The sequence below is a fragment of the Periplaneta americana genome, chromosome 2 (genome assembly GCF_040183065.1).
Source record: "Periplaneta americana isolate PAMFEO1 chromosome 2, P.americana_PAMFEO1_priV1, whole genome shotgun sequence".
Lineage (NCBI taxonomy): Eukaryota > Metazoa > Arthropoda > Insecta > Blattodea > Blattidae > Periplaneta > Periplaneta americana.
This window is the reverse complement of record NC_091118.1, coordinates 154,525,188-154,547,581: the sequence shown is the minus strand read 5'-3', so window position 1 is coordinate 154,547,581 and position 22,394 is coordinate 154,525,188. Positions and strand designations below refer to the sequence as shown.

The following is a 22,394-nucleotide window of genomic DNA, read 5'->3' as shown; positions in this document are numbered from 1 at the left end:
AAATCATGTTTCATAATATCATATGCTCACAAACACATAACCAAAGGCATGGATAAGTTATAATACGTTTGTTTGAACAGAAGTGTTTAACGAGCACTGCTTTTTGTCATAGTAATAATACCGACCCTATAATTTATAACAGACTAATAAAGAAATACCTTTATCTATTTAACTCAAAGAGTTTCAAATTTTAAAATGTATATAAGCACTTACTTATTAGTGAATATTAATTTTTTATACTCCTGCGAGTCAAAATTCTGGCACACGGGCGACGCTGATATAACCTCGGAAGTTGCGAGCGTCGTTAAATAAACCATCATTAAAATTACATTGTAATTTACTCATGTAATTTGATTATGTATGGTATTCTCTCCAGAGCACGAACACAAGAATTTTGTATAGGCCTATTTGCAATTTTTGTATAATTTTCTAGCAATAAACTTATTAGTTAGGCAGTATTGTAAAAGATAAACGTTCTGCATACATTATAAATTAATGTTGATGATTCTTCCACTGGCGACGTAAGGAAATACAGAAAATATTAAAACTAATAGCCTAATAATAAATCAGATGCTAAAAATAATATTCAGAATGATCCTAAACATATTATTCGTAAATTAGTAAAAGAAGTTGCTATCAAATTACTGAAAACATTGTCATACTTTCGCTTATAAACAAATTTTGTAGCCTATTATTGATACTTATAAAAAAAGGAAAATGAAAAGAATACTCTAGGCCTACAGACGTGACGCATTGGGCTTATAAGGATTTTCCAATAGTTAATGAATAGGCCTATGATTTGAGCTTGCTAAATCTGCATAGTCGATAAAAACGAAGGCCAATAATAATAAGTTAATAATAATAATAATAATAATAATAATAATAATAATAATAATAATAATAATAATCGGTTAGAACTGTAACTTGAAATGTTAGAAACCGGCACAGCTCAGACGCTATTGAGTTGGCTTCGAGAATCGAGACTAAGTTCGGGCGCGGGTTTCGATTCTCGCTTCTTAGTTTTACTTGGTTGAGTTATTCCTAACTGTAAGACAAATATCAGGTAATCGCAGTGCTATTCTTCGGATTCATTTCGCCAAATACAATTTCACCGCCACAGATTCCATCTACAAAGACAATAAATTTTCAGATTGAAATGTGTTCCAAGTAGAGAACATGGAACAAAAAAATATTGAGAAAACATATGCGTGTGATTGCGAATAACTCTTTTTTAATGAAGGCTTTCAGAATCTTCCAACGAACGGAAATTCTATATTAATCATGTTATACTAGCAAAAAGTCTACCCAACTACTGATTTGGAGCTAATATTGGAAAACAATTTTTTGTGTTTCACATCTTCAGTGACAACTAATTTTCTGGTTAATTTTCTCCATTGCAGTACCTACTCTAAACAACTTTCAACGACCTTTCCACCTCATGGTTTTGGGAGATTCTTTTATCGGTCCCTCTGTGAATAGCCTAAACTTCACGAGCCGCCACTGACTTCTAGTGATCTTTAACCTGAGTTTGCGGTTAATGGTGCGCCACGTACATTTAGTTTTATTGTTATCCTAATTAACGTCGAAGGACTTGGCTAATTTACCTGCTACGGCAATATCTCTTTGTAAGTAAGATGTAGCCTATAAATTATTCATAATTGTGAAAACATTGTTAGAAATTGAAGTCCTGAAATGCGCTAAATAACTGTGAGCGTGTTTCATATCGGTACGCCGGCAGATCTTGAAATAAACAGCTCTCCTGCATAGGTCAACAGAGCGCACGAATGGTGTACGCATCTAAACCTGTCACTGCCTACCGTTAAGCTATCAGCTGCCGCCTTCCATTTGCCTAGGGACTTTATATCTCTCCTGTATACCTTCCCTCTCCCCACATCGTCTTGAATCATCGTGAGGTCCAGCATTCTATGTCGCTTCCTCTCTCACGTAAACAAAACGAGACATAGGCTATGCGTATCCGTTTAGCAAATATTATTCGTTTCGCGTGGGTTTAAAATATTTCATCCAACGGAACAGCAGGCCTATCGTGAGTCTGCCTTCCCATTATAGGCCTACGAAAATTCGACAATTTAATTGGTTTCTTTCTTCGAAAGCAAAGAATTAGATCAATAATGGTTTTATGGTTGATGTAACTTTATGAATTAACGTAACTTATACTCTAGAAATATCAGATTTCTTGAAAATTTTGGTAAATAATGTTTTCGCCTCATCTAGAAGCTCATTTCTTCTAGTTTTCAAAAATATATAATTTGTACCCATTATCTCAATAATTTCGTAATTATTTTGACATTTATAATATGAGCCCACTATACTCTCTATAACTTATCTTACGCCATCTTCAGTGTCTGTTTTCTCCTATTTCATATTTTCCGACATTTATTATCCTTCCGACGGAAAAATAGATTTCCAATTTGGAAAAAGACTTCATTGAGGTACCAAATTAAAGCTTAAACATGTGCTAAGTTGTAAATTAAATTATTTTCAGTCGATTTTATCCCAAAAATATACAAATATACATACTTTTTTATAAAGTGCTTATATAATGTAGCATGTCTTTTGAATGGTTCAAGGTAAATAATTTTAGCATGTAACATTCTCCATACGTAGGGGATCATTTTGGAGAAAGAAGTTTTACTTTTTTTTACTTGGTTATTTAACTACGCTGTATCAACTACGAGGAAGTTTAGCGTGGTTGGGATTGGTGATCGCGAGATGGTATTTGGCGAGATGAGGCCGAGGATTCACCATAGGTTACCTGACATTTGCCTTACGGTTGGGGAAAACCTCGGGAAAAACCCACCTAGGTAATCAACCCAAGTGGGAATCGAACGCGGGTCCGAATGCAACTCCGGATCGGCAGGCAAGAAGTTTTACTCTAGGTCAATTTCTAATGGAGTTAGTTCGGTCCAAATTCTGTTTTAAAGTATGAATTATATAAATTGCTTAGATTACAACCAAGAATCATGTCACCAAAATTCGAAAGACATTAAGGAAGAAATGTAGATTTTTATCCTAAGAGTCGATGTAGGCCTATAGGCCTACCTTAATATAGCTAGAGTTAGGCTACATTGATAATAATAATAATAAAAATAATAATAATAATAATAATAATAATAATAATAATAATAATAATATATATTTTATTGACTGGAAGGTCCGGGGTTCGATCCTAGGTGGTGACACGATTTTTTCTCGTTGCCAAACTTTCAGAACGGCCCCGAGGTTCACTCAGCCTGCTATAAAATTGAGTACCGGGTCTTTCCCGGGGGTAAAAGGCGGTCAGAGCGTGGTGCCGACCACACCACCTCATTCTAGTGCCGAGGTCATGGAAAGTATGGGACTCTACCAAGTGCCTTCATGGCATGCTATGGGGATACCTTTACCTTTACCTTTATATATTTTATTAGGCATTCAGAACTTCTCATAGGATAAGCACTTCCACAGGGAAACGAACTGGAAATCAGTTTTATCTTTTCAATATTCTAATTAAAACATCTTGCATACGTATTAGTATTTTAGTATTTTTTAGTATTTATTTATTTAACCTGGTAGAGATAAGGCCGTCAGGCCTTCTCTGCCCCTCTACCAGGGGATTACAACTATAATATGAAGAATAGAATTACAATTAATATTAAATTTACAATTACAATTACAATAAAAATTAAAGTACGACAAGATTACCTGATTAATGAAAGCTAGACATTTTATCATAGAAGTTAAGAACAAAGAATATTTTTGTATTTACACTGAATTACAAATTGAACCTAGAATAACAAAATTCTATAGTGATGAACTTACCGGATATTGAAATATTTTGTGGTAGATTAAGAGAACTATTTACAAGAAACCATACCTGAACGAGCCTGAATTACTGACCAAGTGCCTAGTAAGTTTGTGTTTGAATTGAATTTTATTTCGACAGTCCCTGATGCTAGCAGGTAACGAATTCCAGAGTCTTGTGAAAGAGGATGAGTATGAGGAGGTGCGATGGGATGGTATTGTTAGCATTGTTTCATGGCGAGAGCGTGTGTTCAGATTGTAGTGGGAAGAAAGGTAAGTGAAGCGAGACGACAGGTACGAAGGAATAGAAGAGTTCAAGATTTCGAAGAGAAGGAGAAGTGAATGTAAATTTCTTCTCTTATCTAGTTTAAGCCAACCTATTGTTTCCAGGAATGGGGTAATATGATCATAATTACGAACATGCTTACAAAACGTATACACAAATTATGAGCACGTTGATGTTTCATTTTGTTGTCGCTGGAAAGGTCAGTGAGTAAAATGTCAGCATAGTCAAAATAGGGAAATACAAGCGTCTGCACAAGGGACATTTTTAAGCAAGAGGGAAGATGAACACTTATCCTTTTTAGCACATGGATATAGAATGTACAGTTTCCCTGGAAAAGGATGAGACGATTGAATATTCCTAAGTCTCAGATGTAAGACACTGCGCATGATCGGAGACCAGAGCACCGATACACAAGATAACGAATATTGAGTTACTTAAATTCAGGCTATTTGGTTTGTTACTAGCATCGTTCCGAAATTCAATTAAAAAACTGCAAAAAATATGACAATATTACGTAAATAAAAGATAAATATATACATAAATCGTGTAGTTAAATCGACAATGGACCTTCATGACTAGATCGACACTCCGCACAGAAAGTAAAGCTTTCATGTCGTTTCCATAGCTCAGACGGTAAGACTTCTGCGTGTTGTGTAGAAGAGTGCGAGTTCGATTCTTAGTCTACACAACAATTTTTTTTGTCTAAATAACGTTGAAATAGCTAAGTCACGTTGAAATATAGTTTTACAAAGTCCTGAGATTAAGTGTTAATGATCGCAAACAATACAAAATTACAAGTTATAATATTATAAACGTTAATCTAATGAATGCATTTATACACACACATATATACAATGTAAATGCATATGTATTAAAAACTAACAATTAAAATGAAATTAAAAAAAATATATAATAATAGACAAACTTTTACAAAGGTTTAGAGTCCTTAGGCTATGTCATTTGTTGAGTAATTATTACAATAATTTATTAATAGCTTTCCCATATGTGTAAGAAATGCACTCGCAAAAAACAATTTTTGTTAAAAGTATGGCTTTGGATTATTTCATTCTCACCCCTGCAGTTAATTTTAACTATTTTATCTACGTGTTTGCATTCAATTTTATTCATGTTATGATTGAATGTATAAGCACTGTTGCAGTTATTGACTAATTACATATATTAATAATAATTATTAAATACATCTGTTAAGTAACCAATTGCAGTATCTTTTGCAAAATCTTGAATGTTTAAGTTGTCAATAATATTTCTGTACTATATACTATAATACGTTCGTTAAAAGAATTTGCAATAGATTTGGGATCCTCTACTTTATAATCATTGGTTTTAATGAAAAAATATTTTCTTTCTTAGGATATCTACAAGTTTAAATTTAATAATTTTACGAATAGGTTTAATTGCATTATCTGAATTTTGTACTTTTCTACTCAAATATATTCTATTTCCCTCTTTCATAATTTTTGATAAATTACACTGTACTTCTTGCAGTATTTAAGAACATGAAGATCATTACATTGCAACTCATTACATATAGATTCTTCTTTTTAATACATGAGATTTTGAAGTCCCTGCGTTATCTACATGTTTTAACTTTTGAATTTTTTCACAACATTGAGTGGAGAACATCCACTGAAGTGATTATGAAATTAAGTGAAAAATTCAATATATTTACTCTTAATATCAGTAGTACCAGTATCATATATGTTTTTCCAAGATTCATTTTGTAGACATAAATGTAAATAATCACTAGATACAGCAATTACGATCCTTTCTTAGTTTTTAAATTAATATTTTGAAATTGTTCAGTGACATTGGAAACACATAGGATTTGTTTATCATGGTCAGACAAGCCATTGATTATAGGTTCTGTCGAATAGGAATTCAGTCTAATTCTGTGTACAAAACGTTTATCAATGGCTGTGTTACTTCAGCTTGTATGCTATGGGAAAATGACCCTACGAATAAGGTTTCCAGTTTCAAGGAGTGAATTTAATTTACTTTTACGGAAAAGTTCCGAGAGATAATCTATGTTTATGTCACTACAGATCACAAATTCCATATGAGATTTCTAAAGTCTTTTCTTTACAAATTCAATGTTGGCTATAAATATTAATAAATAATGTAAGAAATATGAATGATTGTAGTTATAAGTCTGATTTACATTATAAAAAGCAAGAAGTTACATTCCTCGGCAAGATTCGAACTTTCGATGTTTGGTTTTGTCGTCCAACGCACAACCACGGACCTATTCAATGCTTATGTTAATAACATACAATATAGCTTTAGCAATGTGGTGTCATAACTTGGGGTTTGTTTATTTAATGTAATTAGATTTAATTTGATTAGTTTCGCAACAATTGGACTTCCTGTTATATCCTGTTATTTAGATATTTAATTTAGGGTTGATTTATTAACTCTTACTATGCAAGATGCCTCTTATTTCAATAATTCTATATCATGTTAAATAGTCATTGTCTACACTAAAGTATTATCGTCATCTCTCATTTCTCATCGTAATGGCGAACCGACGTGACATGAGACAGCGAGTTATAGCTCTAGTTGAGGCTGGATATGGGGCTAGATCTGCTGGCCGTTTGGTCGGTGTTCCTGGAAGTACAGCCGCGAGATGGGTTCATCGTTACCAAAATTTTGGGGAGGTCGAAAATCGCCCTATTCCTGGGCGTCCGCGGATTTCTTCATTGGAAGATGATGCTCTTTTATTCGAGACAGTTCGACAGGACCCCTTTCTGACTGCTAACGAAATAAGAGCAGCATCTAACTTTCCCGGCTCTTCACAGACTGTGATCAGCAGGTTGAGGAACCGCGGTATTAGGAGCCGGAGGGCTGCGCAAATGGAAATATTGGGGGAAGCACAAGCTGTCGACCGTCTTGCCTTCGCTACCAATCGAGTGGATTTCGATTGGAGAAATGTAATTTTCTCCGACGAAACAACCATCTCGAGTGATTACGAAGGTCCTGTCCGTGTCTATCGTGAGGATGGTCTCCGACATGACCAGCGCTATGTGCACCGACGTGAAAGATCGGGGCGCTTTAGCATATCGTGTTGGGGGTGGATGTCTTACGATGGACCTGGCGTTATAGAACGCATCGATGGCCGGTTTAATGCGGAAACTTACGAGCACATTCTGGAAAATATATTCCTTCCCTCCGCCCGAGAACGTTTTCCCGAAGGAACATTGCTGTTCTAGCAGGATAACCATCCCGTGCACTATGCTGCAAGCATTCAAAGATGGTTTCAAAGGAGACCCGAGATCGAAATCATTAATTGGCCTCCGAAGTCACCTGATTTGAATGTCATCGAAAATTTATGGGCGGAATTGAAAAAGAGAAGGATAGCCACCTATGCCCACCGACGCCCTCGAAATCGAGACGAATTGTGGGATCAAGTTGTTGACACCTGGGAAGATCTCGCCGGGGATCAGAACTTATTCCACAATCTCGTGACATCCATGCCGGATCGACTTAGAGCTGTAATAGAAGCTGATGGCATGTGGACAAGATTTTAAGTTAACAGGTCTCTTTTTGTTTCTTATGATTTTTGTTTGAGGAAGAATACTTTTAACTTCCAAGTAAGATTTATTTTTTTTGACGAGGTTCAGCCCACTTGTAATACCCAGAAATTGGGCATAAATTATTCCATATTTTTCGACAAATTAGACAGTCGAGGAACTCTGAACAAATTAATTACACCTCAATAAAAAAAAGTTTTACCTGGGATCGAACACGAGACGTTTCGGTTATACAATGGAACCGGCACGCTACTATATGAGCTACCGAGACAAGACAGTGATAGCAGCAGTCCAGAATGTAGATCCCTTAGCAGGCATTTGCCATTCGGTACAGTGAAGCAATGATATTTTGGGACTCGAGCTATGTTGTGAAATCCTGGCCTTAAATGGCAGTCTTCTTCGTGATCCTTATTCTGGTCCTTGTCCTTGTTGTGGTCCTTGTAACAATTCTTGTACTATCTGTCATGTTATGTATCCCTACGTCGATATCGAGTGAACCGCGCTGTAGAACTTTAACTTCCGACGACCAAGAATCGTCTCATTCTTTTTCAGGGTAACTGTACTTTTCTGCAGGTTTCTGTGTTACTCTGTATTAGTATTAGTCTGTATCTGTAGTTAGTATCTGTATTAGTCTGTAACAGGCTGCTCTTGAATGCGAATGCAATTACATAAGAGAAGAATAATATAGACTAGTAGGCCTATTTTAGTAGACTAAGTAAGAAGAGATGAGGTTGGAACATACTCTTAGCCTAACTCCTAAAAAGTAGAATGAATGAATGAATGAATGAATAATAAGAAATTTCATTTGTGTCATTCGCTTCAGATAGCCCACACGTTCCGTGATGCCCCCCACCCTTTCAGCATACAAAGCCATATATCACCAATCATAAGCGACAAGAGCATGAAGCTGGTCACTTGAACGAGCAGCCGAGTTACTAATTTCAAGAGCGTTACCTCCAGGTCTCCGACACGATAGCGTAGCGTGGCATGTTCTGGGACAGGTTCTTTTTTTTATTATGTTTCAGGGTTGACCATTTTTTACACAAGCGGAAATATTAGTACATTCCCGCTACAGAGAATATTTTTTGTGAAAAATAACAATGTAGGTAGAAACGAAGTCCAAGAACGTGAGTGCAAACTTAATGTAGGATTGCCACGTGTCTCGAGTTCTTGGCTTTGATTCCATAGTTAAATCAAGCTCATTGGCATAGTATAGGCCTTTTCGAAGTTTAGAGACAACACTTTCTATCGTGGTAAGAGACACGTTTGACCTTGGATCCAGATCTGAATTGCTTATATATATTTGCATTACAAGCTTTTCTTTCCACGCACCGCCAATAGAATTTATTGCCATTTCTACTTCTGGAGTGATAGTGACATGTAACCATCTTTTGCTGAAATGTTTTGTTTTTTCCGCGAACGAATGATTTGGACCATTATGTTTATTGAAGTTTGTAACAGAAAACTTAGTAGCCTATTCTGAATTTGCTTAGGAAAGGTTATAATGCAATACATTGCATTGGAAAATGTTGGAAATTTTTTGTTCAAGGTCATTCAGTGGACATTGTCCTGACTGGACATGTTTGTCCATGGACATTTCTGCAGTGCTTGGGAAAAGTGACATAACTTAAGTCAGTTTCCACAAACCTTTTTTGATAATTTATTGACAACTTACACTGGATATGTCGATTTGATTTTTTTCTGTATGAATTATTATAATGGGAGAAATACTTGTGCATTATTTCCAAGCGAAGAGATGTTCCGCAAGTTGTCAATAAATTATCAAAAAAGGTTTGTGGAAACTGACTTATGTCACTATTCCCGAGCACTGCAGATTTTTCCTTGGGCATTATGGATTGATATTTTTGCATGTAGGCATCTTTTTCCTTTAGACGTTCTTGATTGGACATTTTAACTTGAAATTTTAATGAAATTCGATTAACCCACCGTTTTCGAGTGCGATAAAGCGATGTAATTAGGTCTTGATTTCGGGAAAACTCATGTAGGTGGTGAAATAGCCAGATTGTTTTCTACGAACTAATAAATTAATCTACTAGTAATAAAATAATTTTAAGAGGAACAATTATTACAATTGGAACAAAAAAAGATCGATTTACGAATCAGTAATACCACAGTATAGTATATACAGTCACGAAGCTCAATACGTAGGGAATATGCATCCATAGATAGTTGCTAACCACTAGGATCGCTAATATCGCCTCATTACAGACAATGCGAAATAGTACCGGCACAGTCTATTGTTCCTAGCATCCTCACAACTTACATTTCGTGACTGTATATACTAGACTGTGGTAATACTTTAATTAAGATTAATCTATGCCTATGTTTAATCTCTCGATCCCCGCGCAGATATTTGGAATTGTCTATGAAATTCGACTATGAACAGAAATAATGTAACATGTTACTTCTACAACATTAACAACATGGAAGACTTCAACATCGCAGCTGGAGGGCGTAAGCTTCTCTGATTAATCTTAATTTTGATGACTTTTACTTGGTGTTAAAATATTTGGAAATGACATAGTAAAATATAAACATTTTATACCATCAGTCCCCTTTACCGATCGATGCTCGGGTGTTCCACGTAGCCCTACTACATTTACGCCTATTACTTAAGAACACAAGTTATGTAATTTACATCGTTTGAGAAATATTTTTATTCTCTTGCCATTTGAAGTTTGTAATACTGCTGAACGACGTCCTGATGCTATGAAATAATGGTTGTACATCCCTGTCATATACTCCTTTGCTAGTATGTTCACCCTTTAGAAGTTTTCTGCTAGGTTTTACAAATATTCAGCCCCATCGTTCGTAAACATTGCTTCTTAAATTATATGTCATCTCATTGCGATCGTATATTATATAGGGTTACATAATCTGTTGGGGCGTCTGTGGAAATTATATTCATAATGCGAAGTCCTCTTTTATACACATTATTGGAAAGTGTAGACTTAAAAAAAACGATGAGAAGGTGAACTGATGCATATATTAGCAAGTTAATGGAAAAAAAGTAGTAGGAGGAGTAGGAAGAGAAGTAGGAGGTTTTATAATGCATAGCAGGAAGAGAAAGCTTGACATTGCATCGTTCGTCTTCTGTTTGCTGAACGGAGCGCCGCTCGAGTGCGATCATGGAACCAACTCAGCGGTTCGGTGAGCGAAAATCTGCAGCAGGCCATGGGAAACAGAAAACTAGGGGGCCGTGTAATTAACTCTTGTATTGTGTCAAGTTATATACTGCTTAGCCTAAATGTACAAGCGGTTTCTTTTTAGAAGACCATGAATAAGAGACTACTTTATATCTAAATCACATTTTTTTACTATTCCTATAGAGTCTACAACACTTATTGTTAGAAAAATTAGAGACGTCAATAAATAGTAATTTTTATCACATACTCACGTGGCATTTTGCAATTTATAATGCTCTTTTTTAATACGTATTACGTTACCAATATAAGACCTACCACCACCACCACCATCACCACCACCACCACCGTCCACATTAGGGATTAAACTCGTTAACCAGTTTCGGTTAAAACGAGTCTCAATTCTTTGTGACAAAAAATATTGTTTTTAGTATAGCCTAGTCAATTAAATGATAGCGAAGTCAAATTTATACTGTACAGTACAATTTTGAATTAGCCTATAATTTACATCGTTTTTAAGTGAAAAAGGAATATAATTTATGGCCCGACATCCCATGAAGAGCCAAGACCAACCAATTGGCTGCTGGCCTCACCTTCACATGCCTCAGGAGAGGTTAACGATCATCCAACCATTACCGAGACATGTCTTGTGGTCAGCACTATGATTCTCCGAGCCGCTATAGCTGGATTTCGCAATCTAGTATAGCTCCCCAAATTCATCACGATGCATCGCTTTTAAGTTGATCCTGTTGATTAGATTTGATTTATTTAGTTGAAATTGGCATTCACGTGTTGTCATGGGCTTTTCTTCCTTTTAATTTGGAGCTACAAAGCCGTTGTAGAATCTTATCCCCATGTTTTCACGGACGTTTTTTTTTCTTTTAATTTTGAGTTACATAGCCGTTGTTGAATCTTATCCCCATGTTTTCATGGGCATTTTTTTTTCTTTTAATTTGGAGCTACAAAGCCGTTGTAGAATCTTGTCCCCATGTTTTCATAAATCTCGAAAAGACAAAGTATATGATTATGTCTCGTGATCAGAATATTGTAAGAAATGAAAATAAGTTATATAAATTGGAAATTTATCCTTTGAAGAGGTAGAAAAATTCAAATACTGTATCTTGGAGCAACAGTAACAAATATAAATGACACTCGGGAGGAAGGTAAACGCATATGGGAAATGTCTGTTATTATTGGGTTAGGAAGCTTTGTCATCCAGTCTAGTCTCAAAAAATCTGAAAGTTGGGATTTATAAAACCGTTATATTACCGGTTATTCTGTATGGTTGTGAAACTTGAACTCTCACTTTGAGAGAGGAACAGAGATTAAGGGTGTTTGAGAATAAGGTGCTTAGGAAAATATTTGGGGATAAGAGGGATTAAGTTACAGAAGAATGAAGAAAGTTACACAACGCAGAACTGCACGCCTGACATAATTAGGAACATTAAATCCACGTTTGAAATGTGCGGGGCATGTAGCACGTATGAGCGAATCCAGAAATGCATATAGAGTGTTAGTTAGGGACCTTTGGGGAGGCTGAGACGTAGATGGGAGGATATTATTAAAATGGATTTGAGGGAGATGGGATATGATGGTAGAGACTGGATTAGTCTTTCTCAGGATAGGCACCGATGGAGGGCTTGTTAGAGCGGAAATGAACCTCCGTGTTCCTGAAAAGCCATAAGTAATTAGTCTAAGCATGTTGGCAGCAATAATTTTCGTTTGCAGTAGAACAAATCTACTGTAGTGAAATGGGGGTACCTAAATAAACTTGTGAAATTTGAACGTAATTAATAATTAATTCGTAATACTGGTATCAATACAGACCAAATACATTTCAATATTATATAACATTTATCAACATAACATAATGTGCGAGAGGTCCAAGAGGAAAATAGGGCCTATAGCTACTCTTTCGCAAATTATTGAACCATTTACAAAACACCTCCCAACATAAAGATGAGATGTGGTAAATAAGTAAATAAGCAAGACATTATCATTGTTAATACTATATTATTATTATTATTATTATTATTATTATTATTATTATTATTATTATTATTATTATTATTATTACAGTATTTCAGTAGGGTACATGGTATTGTGATTTTACCCTCTTTGCTGATATCTGTATTAGTTGGCAACACTGAAGAGACGGTCAAATTAGCCTTTTATGAACTATTCTTACGTGATTCTCACTACAGATGACAAGTTCTAGCCAACAGCGTCATGGTCGATAGAAGTGGACTGGGTCTAATCAACGCACGAAGTACATAATAACAAGACTAGAGGTGCATAGATGTCACTTTAAAGTGTTCAGCACAACTCAGTTCCGTACAGTGTCCGAGAACTGTAGCTGTAAATTCTGTGGTGCAAGGTGTGATAAGTACCACGTCCTGCAATGTACGGCGTGCCCCAAAACAGTGACCGAACTTAGCACCTAAGACTAACCAATAACCTATCCACATTTGTGCGTATTTCTTCTTTATTAATAACAGGGTATATTTCAACAACTCAAAACTTGATCGTTATCTATAAGTGGTCGTACCTGTGTAGTTGCCTTAGCTAATATTTGAAGAAGTGCATTTCCTCAAGTATCACATTCGCCCGTTTTATAGAACCGGTTTTTCCTCATCGTGCTTGCCTTGAAGGTTATATAATAGGAATCTAGAAATCTATAGATTCAAATAGCCTAAAGCATTATGACCCGCTGCTACACGTTCCGAACTTTGTGGAATACATTTCTGACTAGGATATACTTAGACCCTAATGTGTGTGTATGATCTCTTCGAACACATCAAAATCATATAGGCCTTAGTCTAATGGCAAAGTAGGAAAGATTTTATATTTAAATTTATTCTTTGGCATCAGCAGGAGTAATCTAAAACTCGCTTTCATACTTCTTGATAGCAAAATATCCTGGCTATTTCCTAATTCTTGTGCTGAATTCAGTGTATTAGTTTCAGAGGATTTAGAATAAGGATTTATATACCCCCTCCACCCTTAAAAATTTACACGTTTCGTCAATTTTATTCCTCCATATATTTAAGTCCTATTTTGGTTAAATTTTATATGCTTAATGTCTGAGAATTGCCTACATAACAAATTTTTGAAATTGTGAATTTTCAAAATTTCAGTTTTGCGATTTGTACAGAACCAAAAACAAAATTTGGACTACCTTAATTATGTTTCTGAGTCCGTACCAAACTGATATTTCAAAATTACTCCCAAGATTTTAAATATTTTTAGTATTTTCTTTTGCCTTAAAAGTAAAATTCATATTAATGTATGATTTATTATAATGTGCTTGTATTTTGGTAAGACATTAACGTTAATGCTTAATTCTTCATTTACATTTCTATTTTCTACATATGTTTGCATGTTACGCATAATTTTCACTTCAATTTGCTGGTCTTCAGTAAGATTTCCGTGTTCTGCGGTTCAAGTTTCACGTTTATATTACTGAAGACAAAGCCATAAATTAGTACAATTTTTATTTAATTCATTATTTTCTCCTTTATCTATTTATCCATTTACTGACCTGGTCTGCAAAACAACTTCACTTTCTTATTATATCTTTGCCTTTAGGACATACAACTATGTAAAATCAATGAAAATTAAATAACTATTATAACATAATAATTAATAAAATTGTTTATTTACTTAAAACTGTACAACTGTAATAACAAACATGAGTTTTTATAGCCAGGAATTGAGAGAACACAACTGACCAATCAAAGAAGGCGATCCATGCTGGTTGGTTACCACTGCAATTTGGCTAATGGCGATTGGGCGGAGCCGTCAACGCTAGCGGCTCCTCTATGTGTGCGTGCCATGTTGAATTACCGTTCCTAGAAAATGAGGTTAAGGACGACGTAAATTATCAATGATGTTATGTTTTGTTGTACGTTTTGTTCTTACAAAATTGCTGAATGTTATCGTGATCGTCCTGTGCGTGTATTTTCTTTTAATTGATTGTTCAACATTTCTTTTTTAATAAAAGAGGTTTCATTTTGTTTGTAAAGCATGCTATTACCATATATAACAAGCGAATGGTGCTTTTACTGAAATAATATACAGATTAATGTCTATAAAAGCGAAAGAATTACAGAAAGTTAGGCCACAGTGATGGAAAAAAAATGTAACTGAAACGAAATTGTAATTGTTTCATGATCAAACATTCACCGATACCACCACCACCACAAATTGCGTTGTTATTGTCACCAACTCCACCACTGCATAGTTACTAATGTCTGAGTAATTATAGCAACCACCAATATAGTCCTCATCATCATCATCATCATCATCATCATCATCATCATCATCATCATCATCATCATCATCATCATCATCATCATCATCATCATCATCATCATCATCACCACCACCATTATTTTTGTCAATTATTTAACGATGCTGTATCAACTACTGAGTTAATTATTTTAGTGTCGATGGAAGTAGTGTTAGCGAAATGCTATTCGACAAGACGAGGTCGAGGATTTGCCATGAGATTATCTGATAGCCTTACAGTTGGATGAAATCTTCGAAAAAGTCAAATAAAGCAATTAATGGGCCCAACAGTGAATCCAAACCAATTTTAGTGCAATTCATGTCATACACGGGCCAGCATATCTACATACATCTATGTTTTTGATGGCAGCAGCAATGTGCTGTCTTAACTCTGGCAGATTTTGTGACAAAAATGGCACATTAAAAACGTCCCTCACTTACTCCCACAGAAAAAAATATAGCGAGTAAGGTCAGGTGATATGGGTGGCCAATAGCGAAATGTCAGATCATTGGGGGTAACACGGCCGATTCAGCGGTGGGGCAGATGGTCGTTCAGTTAACATAGAATTTCATTACGATACGTAATGGAGTGGTAGGCCTACGCTATTTTTTGAACAGGTTGAGATGTGCATCTTTACCCAAACGTGTGCGGAAATGTAGGCCCACCGTTGTAATGAAATTTGTCTTTGGTAGTTCCAACGAATACGGTTTCTCCCGCTCGCTCGGCAATTTGCAATAATAGTGCCCCTGACCAAGGATAAGAATGCAGTAGCACACAACAATAGCGCCCTAACCGAGCGTAAGATTGCAGTACATGCAACAATAGCATCTTTGACTGAGCGTAAAAATGCAGCGCATGCGTATCAATAGGTTACATTTAATGTGTAAACTTCGAGAGTATTGCTATCCATTGTTTTTTTTAATTGGTTATTTAACGACGATGTATCAACTACTAGGTTATTTAGCGTCGATGAGATTGGTGAGAGCGAAATGGTATTTGGCGAGATGAGGCCGATAATTCGCCATAGATTACCTGGCATTCACCTTACGGTTGGGGAAAATCTCGGAAAAACCCAACCAGGTAATCAACCCAAGCGGGGATCGAACCCGCGCCCGAGCGCAACTTCAGACCTGCAGGCAAGCGCCTTAACCGACTGAGCCACGCCGGTGGCGCTATCCATTGTTGTCTAGCATGTTTTTAATCATTAATTAATATTAAGTTATTTAATTTATTTAGAATTATTGCTTTGTAGGCAATAGCTAAGTTGGCAGACTAGGTGGCTACGGAGTGGAAGATCCAGGGTTTGATCCCGGGTGATGGTATTTTCTCGTGATCAAAATTTCCAGAACAGCCCCGAGGTTCACTCCGCCTCCTATCAAATTGAGTACCCGGACTTTCCTGAGGATAAAAAGGCGACCACCTTTATTTATTTATTTATTTATTTATTTATTTATTTATTTATTTATTTACTTATTTATTTATTTATTTATTCATTCATTAATTTATTTGGCACGGTGCCGACCACACCACTTCATCCTAGTGCCGAGGTCAAAGAATGCGGGGAAATTATTTATGTTCTTGCCTCCATGTGCCTCATGACATGTATGGTGTACCTTTACCTAGGTACTACACTTTGGGCTTGTGACTATTTTTCGATACATCGTTTATTTCTTTGTATAACACTTTTTTTTTGCACGATCGTGTTTTTTGTTGTATTTACAGCTATTGTTGTTGCGCCTTGAAAATTAGAATTCCCACACAGAAACTTGTTGCTAGGGAAACCATTATTCATAACATAAAACTATATTGAAATATTAGTAATTAAAGTTTTATCTTATACCGTCAATGCTTATCTATTTAACAAATTTATTGGTTTTACAATAATTTGTTACATTTATTTGATTTTAAACGTTTTCGGCTTTATTAAGCCATCTTCAGAAAGTTCATGCCCATATACATAGGATTGCTACATGTGCATACAATACAAATAAATAAACCAATAAACATGACACTCTATGGAGGTAATTTCCAGTTTTAACACAGTGATGTTTTAACATTCCGATATGTATAAGTTAATTACTTCCATAGAGTGTCATGTTTATTGGTTTATTTATTTGCATTGTATGCACATGTACCAATCCCATGTATATGGGCATGAACTTTCTGAAAATGGCTTAATAAAGCCGAAAACGTTTAAAATCAAATAAATGTAACAAATTATTGTAAAACCAATAAATGTTGTTAAATAGATAAGCATTGACGGTATATGATAAAACTTTAATTGCTAATGTGTTAGCTTATCGGCCCCATCATGCATTTTAAATTTATACTGAAATAGACCCATTACAGCGCACTTAGCCTATTGTTACTTAGTTACCATTACAGTGCAGTTTTGCGAAAGCTTTGGAATAATATTGCTATAAATTTTAAATGTAAAATATATTGTATTTGGAATTTTAAAAATATGATCGTGTAAAAAATGTTGTAGCCTACGATGCACGTTTGTGAAGTGCTTTACAAAATCTCGGAAATTGAAAAGCTCACTCTGCTCGTTTTTCAAACTTTCCCTCGTTTTTTGTAAAAAACACTTCCCAAATTTGATCATAATAACTTATAGGCTACTATTACCACATTGTGTGCAATTTTAAAACTGTTTCAGTAACCCAGTTTCTTCCCTTGTCTATGTATGTGCCAACATATTTTCCTTTTCGCAATTTGTTACATCATTTTCTTCCTTGTAGCTCTTTTAAGTACAGTTACTTTTGAGACTGCCCGATGTAACCTGCGTACTTACAACTTCGTTTCTTTTTTTTTATTTATAAGGACACGTAACCTGCAAGAATATCAAACATGTTAGCGGTTTAGCCATTCGCCTGCTGAAAAGTCGTAAAGTAGTAGAGAGGATGCCGCTGGAAGCCCGGAAGTTGCAAGTGAAGATAGCGCTGGAGAAGTTGTTTCTGATTAGTATTCCGGGCACAGCGTACACTCCGTCCCGCACACCAGATTGAACCGAAGTCTATGCGAGTATCCCGGCTCACAAATCACACAACCTGGCCACTCTGCAAACTGATTTGTGCTGCAAGATGAAGTGTCTCACGTCATACCTCGAGATTTACATGTCAGTAACTCGCATTTATTCGGCCCGTTCACTCTCATATTGATGACTCATTTTTGTAACTTAGCCTATTCTATAAAAAAACATTGTAATGACGCACCTTACTCTATTTGTTTTCACTTTCCCGTTTTACGAACTATAAAAGGAAAGTATGTATTGTTATGTTAAAAAGTGACAGGGATTTGAGGAAATTTGTACAATTGAGTGTAGCGTTTATACAGAAACTATGGTAATGGAATTTGGATAAATGGGCGGCCGGGTAGCTCAGTTGGTAGAGAAGCTGGCTACGGACTGAAAGGTCCAGGGTTTGATCCCAGGTGGTGACAGGATTTTTTCTCGTTGCCAAACTTTCAGAACGGCCCCGAGGTTCACTCAGCCTCCTATAAAATTGAGTACCGGGTCTTTCCCGGGGGTAAAAGGCGGTTGGAGCGTGGTGCCGACCACACCACCTCATTCTACTGCCGAGGTCATGGAAAGCATGGGGCTCTACGTCCATGCCCCCCCAAGTGCCTTCATGGCAAGTTCCGGGGATACCTTTACCTTTTAATACAATAAAATAATGTAAGATTTGTGTGTGTAAAAATAATGAACGGAATAGACCTAAAATAAACTATGAATAACAGACAATATCCGAATAATAATACTTACTTACTTACTTACTTACTGGCTTTTAAGAAACCCGGAGGTTCATTGCCGCCCTCACATAAGCCCGCCATTGGTCCCTATCCTGAGCAAGATTAATCCTTCTCTATCATCATATCCCACCTCTCTCAAAAATATTTTAATATTATCTTCCCATCTACGTCTCGGCCTCCCCAAAGGTCTTTTTTCCTCCGGCCTCCCAACTAACACTCTATATGCATTTCTGGATTCTCCCATACGTGCTACATGCCCTGCCTATCTCAAACGTCTGGATTTAATGTTCCTAATTATGTCAGGTGAAGAATACAAGGCGTGCAGTTCTGTGTTGTGTAACTTTCTCCATTCTCCTGTAACTTCATCCCTCTTAACCCCAAATATTTTCCTAAGCACCTTATTCTCAAACATCCTTAACCTATGTTCCTCTCTCAAAGTGAGAGTCCAAGTTTCACAAATTATACGGAACAACCGGTAATATAACTGTTTTATAAATTCTAACTTTCAGATTTTTCGACAGCAGACTGGATGACAAAAGTTTCTCAACCGAATAATAACAGGCATTTCCCATATTTATTCTGTGTTTAATTTCCTTCCGAGTATAATTTATATTTGTTACTGTTGCTCCCAGATATTTGAACTTCTCCATCTCTTCAAAAGATTAATAATAATAATAATAATAATAATAATAATAATAATAATAATAATAATAATCTTTCGAGAAATATCACTTTTGTTAACATCGTACAAAATTTTCTCCAATATTCTTTTGAGAAGATAAACTCCGTAGGTAGGCCTACATGAAATTACTGGGGATCATCTTTAAAATACTCTGTGATATGTGTGGAATGCATTGCATAACATTTTGTGGGTATTTATGTCCTTATCGGATGGTTAGACTCCATTTTTAAACTTCCTGCGCTATGGATGTTTAAATCACACGCCCCCTTTCATTCTTGTTTCCAGTAACTTCATTTTTTTGCTGCATTGACAGACAAAAATGGATATAATTTCTGAACCATTAAAGATACATGCATGAAATTTAGAACACACATTATCTAGACTATTAGGAAACTTTTCTCTGTAACAGAATTTTGTTAATTGATTTCATTTTAAAAATGTATCTGTCTGTTTGCAAAAAAGGAAATAAAAAAAGTGTCATTAAAGTTTAATTGTTTATTTTACGAATGTAGGGACTAATATCAAAATTCTATACATCCTGATTACACAACTTTTAACACTGTATCACTTCGGAATATGTATGATAAGACTTTCTTGTGTTCAATTTTAACATACCTTGTTTACATGTTTCGATCTTTTATGGGTAATCTTCAGAACTGGTCGTTGTTGGTCTTGGCGCCTCTTATTTCCTGTGAGGGTGAGTTCGTAGTGTAGAGTCAAGGAATGTATGTGTTTTGAAATTGAGTTGTGTGTTGAGAATATCGTTGGGGTGTGTTTTCGTGTGTCTGTATATTTCATATTGTTCTACTTTTTGGTTGGATGTGTAGAACAATATGAAATATACAGACACACGAAAACACACCCCAACGATATTCTCAACACACAACTCAATTTCAAAACACATACACTCTTTGACTCTACACTACGAACGCACCCTCACAGGAAACAACAAGAGGCGCCAAGACCAACAACAACCAGTTCTGAAGATGACCATAAATAGGTCGAAACATGTAAACAAGGTAGGCCTACGTTAAAATTTAACACAAGAAAGTCTTATCATACATATTCCGAAATCAAAATTCTGTTACAGACAGTTTGTAGAACATGCTTTTGCAATTACATTCCAAAGAGAAATGTTTGAATCTGTCTTTAAAAATGGATTAGATATTTCAGTTTTAGTAAAATCCTGCATTGTTTACATTTTTTTTTTCAAATCTAGGTCCCCAAATAATTTTTTTTGTTTCAAATATTAATATTTGGTTTAATTGCTACAGCCATGAGCTCACTACATACAAAAAATTAATATTTTACACCAAATAGGAAAAAAAGTTAAAAAAAAATATCGTCCTCTCCCCTTAAGTCCACAAGAATTCACGCAAGTTCATCGTATATTGTCTAAAATGTTTGCTGGAATATCCCTAGAATTATAATTTCAGTTATGTTATGTAATTTTTAGGTTTAAAAAAATAATAGTAGTAATAATAATAATTATAATTATAATATATTTTGTTAGTAATGTTATAGATTAATTTAGTCCATTTTGTTGGGGGAAAATTATAATTTATGCCTTCACCGGTAATGAAACCGTTCTCCTTCTGCTTTGTAACCAACCGTCCCTGAATCATTAACTTGTGAGTGAGAGCGTGGTGTAAGCTGTATTAAAATCGCTAATGAATTTTACTTTATGGTCATGATTTAACATAAATTTCGCACGTTCTTATCGGAGTCTATGAGACTTCGCTTTATTTTCTTCTTATATAGAGTATATTAGCCTATTATGTAGGTTATTTCTTTTTCATCCTCTGGTTGAGGAGAAGAGAAGTTCTTACGGCCTTAACTCTAGCAGAATAAATAAAGCATTATTATTATTATTATTATTATTATTGTTATTATTAATTTAATTTATTGGTCTGACTCAATATTTTGGGTTTGCCCTGCGACATAGAATAGCTCACAATAAAATTTAAAATAAAAAACTATATAAACAGGTTTCAGACAAAATTGATTAAGACATAAGAAAAAAAAAAGCATAACCAAATATAATTTAAATTGAATGTACACCATAAAGGTGCTGACGAAATATCGCTACAGAAAATTTTATTATGGTGGTGACGAAAGCATCTTGAAGATCTCTCGTCACCTTGTATTTTTCCCTCCACTTCACAAAGGCTTTCGGAATGGTGCCTCTCGCTCCGAAGAAGAGACCGGTAACAGTGATTTTTCTATGTTGTATTTCGCCGATAGGTACTGAATCGTGGGCTCGTAGATTTTCTTTTTTTCTTATGCTTATTTCGGGTATCTATTCACATGTATTCATTTCAAATGTAAATTGTAAATAAATTTGAATTTGAATTCGTTTCACTTCAGATGGTTGAGTGGCTGAGATTTCAAATCTGATTGTGGGATCAATTATTTCGGCTGTCTGTTTATTTCTATTTATAGCTGGGATATCGATCCTACGATTGCTTCCCCATCAGCAATACAATGAACTTCCTCGTGAACGTCTAGATTTTTGGATCGAAGTGCATCTGCGATCATAGAACGTATGATGTTGTGACGTTTTATTCTGAGTACTTCTTCCTGTGGGCAACTCCCAAGCACATGTGGTAAAGTTTCATATTCACTGCAGTGCCTACAGTGGGTTGTGCCTGTAGAGCGACCAGGGAGAGAACGTACTGGTGCCACCATCGCAGTCATTATTGTTATTATTAAAGCGTTGTTTTTAAAAATGTGCATGGTAAGTTTCCGCCAGCTTATAAGTTTCCAAGTCCACTGCTGTGGAGTAAAGGTTAGCATATCTGACCGTGAAACGAGCGGACCTGATTCAAATTCTGTTTGGGACAAGTAACTTGGTTGAGGTTTTTCCGGGATTTTC

At 35.6% G+C, this 22,394-nt stretch overlaps 1 protein-coding gene across 1 annotated transcript in view; it reads left to right on the top strand.

The window, feature by feature from the left end:
- LOC138694712 (homeotic protein antennapedia-like) overlaps nucleotides 1-22,394 on the top strand; it is a 1,006,890-nt gene that overhangs the window by 655,093 nt on the left and 329,403 nt on the right. The gene's annotated exons all lie outside the window — the stretch shown is intronic.